At 35.7% G+C, this 12003-nt stretch overlaps 1 long non-coding RNA gene across 1 annotated transcript; it reads right to left on the bottom strand.

The window, feature by feature from the left end:
- Window positions 1–4028: 4028 nt before the first annotated feature.
- LOC140037683 (uncharacterized) lies at window positions 4029–7428 on the bottom strand. The gene is made up of 2 exons (XR_011841662.1): window positions 6951–7428; window positions 4029–4636 (listed from the first exon to the last, which is right to left on the bottom strand). It is a non-coding gene; the product is annotated as an uncharacterized lncRNA (long non-coding RNA).
- Window positions 7429–12003: the final 4575 nt, after the last annotated feature.

Here is a 12003-nt window from a genome sequence, read left to right as displayed (position 1 = left end):
CATGATAATTATGTGTTGCTAAAAAATGAAATTTATGATCTTTTCAAAGAATTTTATAGGTAGGAAGATGGTGGCCATGCTTTGGAAAATTCCTTAAGGAGTGGACGAAGTTTGCCTACGCAGGATTTTTTTGCTCAAAAAATGAGATTGGAAGTCCTGGAGGAAGTTGTTCTTGGCATAGGTCACATTCTTTTGATAGTTTTGATAGTCAGAATAATTAAGTGGGGGGTGGTTAATTAATATTTCTTATAAGTGATTGATATGTATTTTATGAGCTGTGAGTGATTGTGAGTCAGTGTAGGTAAAGTAAATTTATTATGTCAATTTTTGTTCTATCAGTGACTTAATTTTCTGCATTTCTCTTTTGCCATGTATTTACGAATGGTTGAGTGAGTGTACGGCTGTTTACTTTGTGAGTTGTGAGTTTTTGAACAAAAGCAGCTTTACATTGTGAATTTGTGTTTTGTCTTTGGCTCTATTTTCTCAAATTCTTTATTATTCTGTTTTGTCATATATTTGTTTTGTAATAAATGGCAAGGTTCACATGTGAATAGTTTGGTGTCCTTGACTATAGGACCTGAGTTCACATGCATACAGTTATGTATTGTGTATATATATTCGCATATGTAGCTTGCATTTTTTGGTATCATTTCACTCTTTACTTAGTTGTAGGAACATTTGGTGTATAGATGAATTATAGTGAAGCTTGCTTTGGTGTTCTGTAGGATATTCATTCCGATGTTGAACTGATGCTTAACAGAGTGTCTCTTGCTGGTGTTATAGGTAATTTGCTTGGCTATGTCGGTGATAATGGTAGTCTTTATGGCAACGATCAAGCTCATGCAAACAGTATTTTGCTTAGAAACGAGGTCTATGAATTTTTCGAGCATTGTATACTGAAAAATGCTTTAGGAGATGTTGGGGAGATTCCATTTCTTTAGATAATTGCTAGGTTGATGGAAGTTGAAGTTGAAGAAGAGTGAAGGGCTATTCAAAGTGCTGTGAGTCATGATTTGAGCATGAATAAAAGGACTTGGTCCGTAGCTAGTTAATTGCTATGTGTGGTGGTTCACTGTTTTGTGTGTTCTTATGAGCTTTGTACTAATGTAACCTATGAATTATTTATTTGTGGCATGTATGTTTGTGTGAAAATTGATGTTATGTAATGTAAAATATTCATGTTTTATAGGCACAATGATTATTGAGAAAATACAGATGAATTCAGTTATAAGCAAAAATAGTTTCATACAAGTTGATATATTTACATTTGCTGCACAGAATAAAGTTGTGAAAAGCTAATAGATGATATTCAAACCAAGCTATTCAAAATAGGGTATTCAAAGCAAGCTGTCAAAAGCTGATATATTTACATTTCCTGCATGGAATGAAGCTATCAAAAGCTAACGGATGAGATTTCAAGCAAACTAATAGATGATTATCTATTCAAAACAAGTACTGGTTAAGTTCAAGAATATCAAAAGCCTGAGCTTCTTGCTAAAGTTCAGGAATTTCAAATGTTAGAGCTTTATGGTAGGCTTTGGCTCAAGCATCTTCTTTGACATTTGTTCTACGAAGTTTCTTTGTTAGACTTTCAGTAAGCTTGAATGCAATGAGAAGTGGGGCATCTTCGTTGGAGACAGTCTGCGATGTCATTGTCATATTGCTCTTTATCTTTGACTGAGCTTCTACTGTAGTTGAAGTTTGAGGGCGGGTGGAAAGAGTTTTGGCAAGACCATCAAGAGAAAGTTCTTGTGAAGTGTTTCGTTGAAGCTTTATGTGATTGAATTTGGTTGATAGGAAGTTTGTAAACAATGATAGTAGAGTATTTTTGGCTGCTTATTGTACTATATGTTGTTGATGCCTTTTTGACAAAGCAAATGATCATGCTATCATTAATGGATTGAATTTGGTTGATAGGAAGTTTGTAAACAATGATACTAGAGTATTTTTGGCTGCTTGTTGTACTATATGTTGCTGATGCCTTTTTGACAAAGCAAATGATCATGCTATCATTAATGGATTGTTCAGTTGCATCATAGTTTACCTGATTCTGTTATATTGAGTATGTGAGCCATTATTATAAACTGTAGAACATAGCAAAGTAGTAAAGTTATAGTCTTTAGTGTGAACGTACTGCCTATTGTTATTGCTGGAGTTCTTCTATGGTGAATGGTAGTAACTAGGATGTATCTTGTCCATACAAATCTAGCATGATATTTCCTGAGTAGTCTGCCAACTGAAGGGTGAGCCTACATCTGAAGTAATATGTTTTTAAGTATATCATAAGTATATGAGTAAATGATTGAATAAGTATTTTGTAAAAATCTGCAGTTTAGTTGTTACAGTACCTTGCCTCTACTTTAACGTGCCTATTGCGTGAAGCACAAATGATGTTCCACTTGGGGATTGACTGTATTGATTTGTGACAATGGGAGCAGCCATGATACCATATTCTTTGTCCTTTGTCCAGGAGTTTGGGTTTTCCTTAGAGCCAGTAAGCTTTTCCTGGAACAACAGTATATATTGAATATAGATTGAATGTGAGTTGAAGTAAAATGCAGTATATATTGTAAGATATTGTGAACTTTAACCAGGCATTAGTATTGTGGAATTGTGGATTTGACCAATGGTTAATTCACCTGTGGGAAATTGAGGAAATCTTTGATGGTTGTGAGCTCTTTGGCCTCTGGCAAAAGAAGAAGTTTTGAACAATCCTTGTATGCTTTGTCAATAATCAATTGCTGGATGGATTCTTGATTTTTTTGGGCCATGTGGATTTGTGAATATGTTAAGTAATTGTAGTTGGTAAATTTAGTTTGTGTGATAGCGATGTCATTCATACCTTTCCTTAAGATCTGAAACCTGCTTAATTGGTGGAACAATTAATATACTTGAGCCAAACTTAGTGTCGCGCCCCATTTTTTGATAAATAAATAAAATGGTTTAAAAAAAATGTATTTTGTGATTGGAAAATGAATCATGATTTAAAAGAAAGATGGGTCTAAATGGGGTTTTGAGAATGCGACGATTTGACCCAAAATTATAGTTTAAAAAGGGTTTTTAAAACTAAATACGGAGTCGCCACTTGGTAATGAGTTAAGGTGTACCAAGTCACCTAAAAAAAAATGTATTTTTTAAGAAAAATAGGAAAAAGTAGTGAGAAACCCTTTTTAAACGACTCCTAGTCTACGTAAACCAAAGAAAAAGGTTCGGGAGTCACATTTGACAAAGGGGAAGGCAAGGATAAAATCCAAGGCACCCCTTTGACCTAGCCAAGGCTAGTTGCGTTGATTTAATCAAAGATTTTCTTGTTTTAACCAAAGAATTTATTACATTTGGATGCACTACATGAATGCAAACCCTAGACCTAGGGGTATTGGGGGAAATTTCTCTTCAAAGGTTGAGTGGTGCCAATCACATTAATTGTGAAGCCCAATAACGACCCTTTGAAGAAGTCACGAATAATGCGAGTGGGATGCAAATGAATGGAATGCATGTATGCAATGTGAGGATATGTGAAGTGAGAAAAATAATAAAAATAATAGGATGTAAGTGGAGGTGTGCAAATGTATTTACAAGTGTTTGTGTGCAAGTGAAGGGATAAAAAGGTGTACGTGTGCAAATGGGAGGAAAAGTGTTCGTGTGCAAGTGAAGGGATAAAAAGGTGCATGTGTGCAAATGAGACAAAAGTGAAAGTGTGCAAGTGAAGGGATAAAAGGTGTACGTGTGCAAATGGGAGGAAAAGTGAAAGTGTAATGATAGAGTGGACTTAGAAATGCATGAGCCTAGGGAATTCATGCATATTGGGTATGGGGAGACCTAGATCGTGACTCAATTTGCCCTTTTATAGAGGGAATACAAGCGTGCTAAGGCTTAGAAAAAGCCACACTCGTCTATATCCCATATTTAAGGGGACTCTCAAGCAAATGAACCCTATAACTAGCATGAAATGCAAAAATCCTAAAATGGAGGGAAAAGGGGTTCGGGGGGCATGCAAAATGATAAAACTAAAAGGAATGCATGACATGTAATGAACATGCAAACTTGTACTAACGAGGGGAAATCCCTAAGGGTCTAGCGTTGGACTAGCCCATTCTATGAATTCCTACTAGCGTTGGACTAGTGGAAACGTACATTCATCCATCACATTCATTCATGGCTATGGAAAGCGAGTAGACATGCCAAACACTCATAAACACATAGCACATAACATTTAGCATGTTCGACTAGATGCAAGACCCTAACAAAGCAAATTAACACGTAGCAACTAAGCATGCAAGACACATAAGACAATTAAAGCCCTAACTATTACATTTGCTAGCTAGGCACATGACTTCGGTAGGTCTTCATTGAATGCTCCTCCAAGCCCTATCTATTACATTAGGGTAAAAGGGGGAAAAGGAATAAAATGATTAAATCCCTAACTATTACAAGCCAAGAGGTGTACACATACCCCATAAAGAATAACTTAAATAAAAAGCAAAAGTAAATGACATAAATGAAAGAAATTAAAGAAAGGTTAGGAAAGCAAAGTAGACATGTATTTCACTTAGCACGTTGGAGCACGTAGGAAAAATAACGCAAGAATATAGAAGTTACCTCCCTTGCAATGGAAATCGAGTAAATGAGATATTAGCTTCAAAACAATAAAAAAGGTCAAGGCACCAATTTATTTGACAAATAATCACAAAGGATAAAAATAAACATGAATTTGAATCAATTAAATCATGTCAACAAACCACATTTAAGAAGTCAAGAGAAGAAAGGACTTGATTGCAAAGATTGACAAAATTTTGGGGCCAAAATTAAAGAAAACAAAGTTCAAGGACTTATTTGCAATTAAAGTAAGGACCGAATTGAAAGTAGTTGAAAATATCCAAGGCCACAATGAAATTAAAGAAAAGTACAGGGACTGATCTGCAAATGCGTTCTCTGGTTTCTTAATGGACTAGGCCATGGGGCCATTTTATTAATTTCTTGGGCCAAAACAAATTGGCCCGATCGGAAGTCCAAAGTACTGAAATGGTCTAGCATATTATTTTGGCCCAAAATTAGCCAACCAAATAGATGGGTTTTGGCTCTCTAGCCCAAACCAGAAAAAACAAACAAAATAAACCAAAACAACTTTTTTAAACCCAAACACAAAATAACCTCTTAGCCCAAACACTTATTTCATTAAACCAAACAAAATAAACAAATCAACAAAATTATTAAGTCGCAATTATGACCCACAATCAAAAATTAATCTATCCCCAAAGTCACATAAAATATGCAAACAGAGGATTAAACTTAAAATGACAAAATTAGTTCACTTATTCCAAGTTTTGGGCCATAGCAGAATAAGGGGAAGCTGAGGGGTTAAATTGCAATTTTGGAAGATTGTTTTCATGCAATCTTCATGCAAATGACGTGAAAAACAACATGAGAAACAACATTCTGCAGCAGAAATTTCTGCTGAAAGCTTTCGGCCACCCAGCATTTTACAAAGACAGCCTTCAAACATAGCCAAATCCAAACACAACTATCACACAATTCTCTCACTTTGCATCATAAAGCTTGTAGACTTAAACACCCAAAATCGGACAACAGACATGCAAAATTTAAACAGCTCAAGCAGCCTCATGCCAAGTTTTACAAATTTTCTGCAACATCTCTTATCAAACCATTAGCAACCGAAACTTCAACAAGAGAAACAGCACACACAACTTGCTTTTTAGTTAAAGTCTCAAACCCAAATATGAAAGCTTTGAACTAAGCGACTAACTACACAATCACCATCATCCAAACAGGAAGAACATTTAGAAAAATCTCATGCAAAATTCTGGAACAACATGCAAACATTTGAAAAAAAGAAATCTGCTGCAACTTTCTCTATTTCTTATTCAACAACCAGGAAGCTTGTGATGGTTCTAAACCAAGCTTTGAACTCAAACAATCGCCAAATTTCATAAGACCGTCATCCAACATAAATGTGAACATACAAGCCAATGAAGTCTAAGATAAAGTGGGGCTGAAAAACACAAGTTTCTAAACAAAAATTCAGGCAGCTTGGTCGAAGTTTTCTGAAGCTACAGAAGTTCACCTACCCGGCGAACATTTGAACACATAACACAGATTTGGACAGAGTTCCTCAACTCAACATCAAACATCGAATTTTGTCTCCCGCATACAAACATCAGGTAATGAACATACGGCACAACACAAACAGATGACTTGACATGATGGAAAGCATCTCGATGAAAAATGTACCAAATAAACTAACATCAAGTACCATTTCAGCTTTCTTCCGGTCAGCAACATCAGAAATTTAGTTTCGAATTCAAGCACTCTCAATCAGACATTGAAACCCACAAGAACTTCCCCTCCCAACCTTAATTCGAATGCATATGATGGATGCGACAGGAACGGCAAAATGTAAGGCAGCCATGCACCAAAGATTCTCAAATGGGAGGAAAGGAATTGAACTCGATGACTTGTTCATTTTCCTCACATAAAACCGCAGATGAATCATTTTTAAGATGAATTTCTAGTCTGACATTTCGTTGGACAAGAAAGACATTAAGATTTCACTGTCCTTTTGCCTAGTTGATGTTATAATCTGTCCCAAAAATTATCAGCAAACCCAATCAAATTACTCTTAAATAACAGAAATTATATACGTCACATGAATGGGAGACACGAAAAGGGATAAACTACGGGTTTCAATCGAGCATTTCATCAAACACCAGACGGGTATTGAAAAATTCAATGATTTTTGTTCAATTGATGCCATAGCTAGCCCAAAATTTTTGTCAGGAAACAAAACAAAATATCCCAACCAATCCATAAAGCATGCTCGGTCAAAATTGTGGACAATCCACAAAGAAAATTCGAGAAATCATCCTCTGTTTTAAATTTCCAAATATGAACTTGCACAGAAAAATGAATTTCAAAGAAAAAGGATCTCTTACCACACATATTTCCTCGGCAAAGATGTGCCGATGGCGGCGGCCTCCGACGAAGTGGGGGGTGGTGGCTCCTCGCGAGTGCAGCAGCTTCGGCTGCCCTGTTTTCTGCAGCCTTTGTTTTGCTCTCACAGAAACTCTCTTCCATTTCCCAGATTTACTTCCTTCCTCTTCGTCCGTCTCTCTCTGACTTTCTCTTTTTGTTTTGCTCCCGGCTATCCCTCTCTATTTCCTCTTCCTCTTTTCATCCGAAGCCCCCCCTCTGGTCTCTTTCTTTTTCCTTTTTATCCTCCTCCCGAATGGCTAAACCCTCCAAAAACCTGATATCAAAGGCCCTCAGCAAATCTCATCTCACCGCATTTCCTCGATCATCCGATCATCTTCAACTTCCAGCTTTGACAGATGAGGGCCAAGTGGAGCGATCAAACGGAGTAAAATAAATGAAGGGAAAAACCGGCAAATGAGCTAAGAAACAATTTTTGTATCTGCGTTTTGCCGAAAAGAAACAATGAGGAAAGGTTATAATCCTACGCTTCTCAAGGTCCATAAGCCTGTCTCTTTTTTTTTAATTTTTTTAACACGTAATGAAATATTTTTAAAAGAAACGCTGCAAAATTGAATTTAAAAGAAATAAACACATTTTAGTGAACAATTTTCTTTTTTTTTTTATTATTTTTCAAGAAAACATTGAATTTAAATCAAAACAACTAAAGCATATTTTTTTGAAAGCTTTTTTTCTTTTTCTTCTTTTTTTCCGAGAAATTCTACGCTAAAAACTTAAAAATAAAAATAAAACTATAAACTAAAAACTAAAAATCGAATAAAACTAACACGACAAATAAAAACTAAAAAAAATAAACAGTAAATGAAATTACACCAAAAATTTGGTGTCTACACTTAGTTGAGAAATTGATGGCTAAAATGAAAAAGGTGGAAATTGCAGATGTTTAATATGAGAAGTCGACTTTGTATATGTAATATAATCAAATTTATTAGCATGAATGTTTCTTATTGTGAAAAGAAGCAACTTTATCTCTTAGTACTGCTACTAGTAGAATTGTATGGATTAAACTTGAGATTGTTTGACCTTCATTAGCCTCATTATCTCTCCAGAGAGTTAAAATGATGGGCATAAAGCTTTTTGACAAGTAAACAATTGAGCAAAAAATTTAAGATAGACTGTTAGTACAAGAAAATAGGTAAAGAAAAGTATGAGTATTATATTTTTACCTTTGATCAATGATTACTGTGAGGACTCGAAAATTTATGTTTATTTATCGAATAATACAGGTTTACTTAAATAATTAGTTATTCATTTTCTCCGAATTATTTATTTCGACCATTTAAAATCCATTTATATGGAACAACGCCCCTTTTATATTTTAAAGCGTTTTGTTGAAAAATTCACTTTTCAAAAATTCGTTTAGTTTGGAACAACAAGTGCACTTCTTTTGAGACTATACTTGAATCGGGAGTGTATTAATATTGGAGAGTTAAGAATGATCAATGGTAGATTAAGAAAGGTTAATTGAGGAATTAATACTCGACTCATGTGAGGACTCGCAAAAATTTACCTATTTTAAAGTCCTATTACTAGCTCATTTAATTATTTATTTGGCAGATTGCTCCGATTATTATTTTATAATCTTTTTAGACCTAATTAAAGGGATCTATAGCTTAGTTATATTTTTAAAGTGACTCGTTTCAAAATTTAATTTCTGAAGGCTCGTTAAGTGAAATAGTGCATATGCGATTTGGAGTAAATGATTGAATCGAGAATACAATGAGGTTGGAAAATTGGAGACATGTATATTAGTTCTAAAATAAGTATTTTCATATTTAAGTGCTCAAGTATTAGTTAGTGGTATGATCGTTATAAGAATTTCTCGAAGGTTTCACTCTATCGCGCCTAAATTGGAAATACGCGTTTTCAAACGCGCGATTAATTCAGGAACTTTAGACCGTTATTTTGAGACAATTAAGAGTGAATAATATTTATATGATTATAAGTATATTGGAGGGTTAGTGCACTAGTGAAATAAACTCGAGAGGAATTGAACACAAAAGGCGCGCGTACGCGTACTATTGGAGAGTTGACTTTTGTACACTTGAAACCCACAATTGCTAAGCTTCTCACGGAAGCCTCTCCATCAGCAAACACTCTCTATTTCTGCCTTCAACTCAACCGAACAGCAAGGGAAAGAAGAAGACCAAAAGCTTCTTCATCTTTTCACTCCATCTTGCACAAATCATCTCCAATTCCTTCCAAATTTCACACACACATAGCTTGATACTTGGAGATCATTTTAAGCTAAAAAGGGGGAGCTTTTCACGGTTTATTTTGAAGCAAGGAGGGGTCAAAAATTCTGTCTTGCTCACCAATACGAGTAAGTAATGATCAACTCTCAAATTCTTAGCCTATGGAAGTTGATTTACACTTATGAGCTTAGTTATTCATGTGGGTGGCTTGTTATTGTTGGAAAATTTTGAAGGTGGGCTCTATGAACTCCCACTCTTGGATTGATGGCTGATGTGATGCTTGATGATGGATTTAATGTTGGTTTAGTGCTCAAATTGGTAGATTAATGATGCATAGCTAGTATAAACTTCAAGGATTGCAAGGCTAAAAAGTTCCAATTCTGCCCCTGTTTTGATCGTGCCTCTTTTTGCGAAATTCTGAGGTTTTGATGGCTTGTATATGATGTTTATATGTTGTATAGATGGTGTATCAAGTTTCATCGAAAAATATCGAGGTTTGGTTGGTCAAATGGATTAATCTCGCAAAGCTAGTAAACCTGGAAAATTTTCCCGTAATGCTCAGATAGCCTTCTTGTTTCATCTATAACTCTGTGCTCCGACGTCAAAATGAAGTGCTATTAGTGGCATTTGAAACTAGACATTCCCAGCTTTCCAATGGTATAAAACGCAACCCCTAATTCTACCTGAGTATTCTGTACCAACCATTTAAAGAAGACTGTCCTGTTGCTCTGTTTTCCTGGAAGCTACAACTTGAGGCTTGAATTTGAGCTAGTTGTGTACTGAATTTCAAAACGATTTCTTCTGTGAAATTTTAGTTTTATGAATGTATTTTCCAACGCCACCAACCATGCTTAATTCCAAGTTGAATTGAGTGATTGTGATTAAAATACGAAACCTGCTCTGTTCTTGAAAACCCTAAACTTTGGGCAAAATTGATGCTAGACTTAGTGTGGACTTGCTAATTGAATTTCTTGGAGTTAAAACACTTAAAAAATGTACCATGAATGTTTCTAAGGTTTTTCCTATACAAATGAACCATGTTTGAGGGATTTTTCTTGACCAAATGTTTGGAATGGAAAACCAAAAAGCTCAAGGCAGTTCTGCCTTAGGATTTTCGAAACTTTGGTTGTTTGGTTGACTACCTTCTCGAAGGTATTTTTCCATGAAATTTGATAGCAGGATACCCTTTATATAGGAGTATTATACTGCTGAATTTGGTACCAATCCGAGTCCATTTCACTGCTCGACTAAATTACCAAAGTTCAATACTTGATTTTGGAAAAACCCTTGTTTAACAAGGAAATTTGGGTAACTTTGAGCTACCATATCTTGGTACTCAAAACTCCATTTCCCATTCCACTTGTTTTGTTGTAAACTTGGATTACAACACTAATATATTTGCAAATTTCAAAGGCTAGTTTCAATCAAGTGAATTTTACCGAATTTTCAAAATTGGCCAAAAACCAACTTAAATCTGCCTTATGAACCAAAACAGCGACTTTGAGCTCATTTTTGAATGTATTCCATTGGGAATCGTGGAAAAGTGTATTCTAAGAACTTTTAGCACTTTCTGAGAGGTTTCCAACGGTACAAAGTTTTCCAATTTTGGACTTGTAAAGAGTGAAATACGATTTTTCCAAAATCTCATACCAAAACTGAAATTTCCGAAACTTAAAGGAAATAGAGTTTTTCAAATTCTCCTTATTCCTTCAACATTACTTGAACGTTTTATACTTGATTTCTAAGACGGAAACCTGATTGCTCTTGTGTTTTAAAACCCCATCTTTGAGTCTCGATTTACGAGTGATTGGGGGTTCGTTTTCATGAGATTTTCTTAGATTGTGTACTAAGTACAATCTTTGTAATAATTGGGGGTTTATGAGTGATAAATCCTTATTAATTGCTCAGGCATACAAGAGGAACTTCAAGAGGATCCCACGGTGGACGCTTGAACTTCGAGTGCCGTTTCTTCTTGCTTACTTGGTGAGTGTCAAGTGCATGTTTACTTGAGCTCCGTGAACTTGATACATGTTACTTGTTATTGATACTTGAGATTTTTAAAATTCGAGATGGGGGTGTACTTTATCGCACTCGTTCTCGCTTGAAATAAATGACTCGTACTTGAAATGGTCGAATGTCTCAATTGCTTGCACATGTTACATGCTTGCTTGACTTGAAATAGTATGCTATGGCTGTATACGTCATTGGAGTGAATCTTCTCGACACTCGAACATGCTTGGGGGACGCCCACATCTCATTGGTAATCCTTGGACTCGATCCGGCATGGGCTTGGTCGGGAACCTTGGCGAGCCATGAGAATCACATGATAAGATTGATCTATTGGAGAGATCTTGCTTGGCATACTCGAGTAGTATTGCCTTAAACAAATGACAGGCGGGCCCGAAATAGGGGTATGTAAGGTGAAAGGGGACAGGTTAAGTGGAGTTCTACGGACTAAACCTACTCGATTGACGGAGTGTCAATTCGTGGAGGTTCTTGATCGTGCTAGAGGAATATAGCTCCTGAGAGCTCCAGTATCCTTGAATTGTTTTTGTTTTACTTTTCAGTGAATCGTTAAATTCTTGATATATTATTTTTCGACTTGTCAATTTTGGATTGTTACTTGAACAATGTGCTTGTATGTGTGGTTTTGGCCTCACGAGCGTTTTGCTCACCCTGCAGATTTGTTTTCCTTAATAGAGATGGACTTGAAGTGAAACTCAAAGAAACCCTTGGGATGTACATTTATGTTAGGGTTTCAAATGTAATTGATTAAACTTTCGGCTGTTGTATATTTTGG

Source organism: Coffea arabica, chromosome 3c, assembly GCF_036785885.1.
Source record: "Coffea arabica cultivar ET-39 chromosome 3c, Coffea Arabica ET-39 HiFi, whole genome shotgun sequence".
In the NCBI taxonomy this organism is placed as follows: domain Eukaryota; kingdom Viridiplantae; phylum Streptophyta; class Magnoliopsida; order Gentianales; family Rubiaceae; genus Coffea; species Coffea arabica.
The sequence above is the reverse complement of the archived record's forward strand: the minus strand, read 5'-3'. Positions and strand labels throughout refer to the sequence as shown.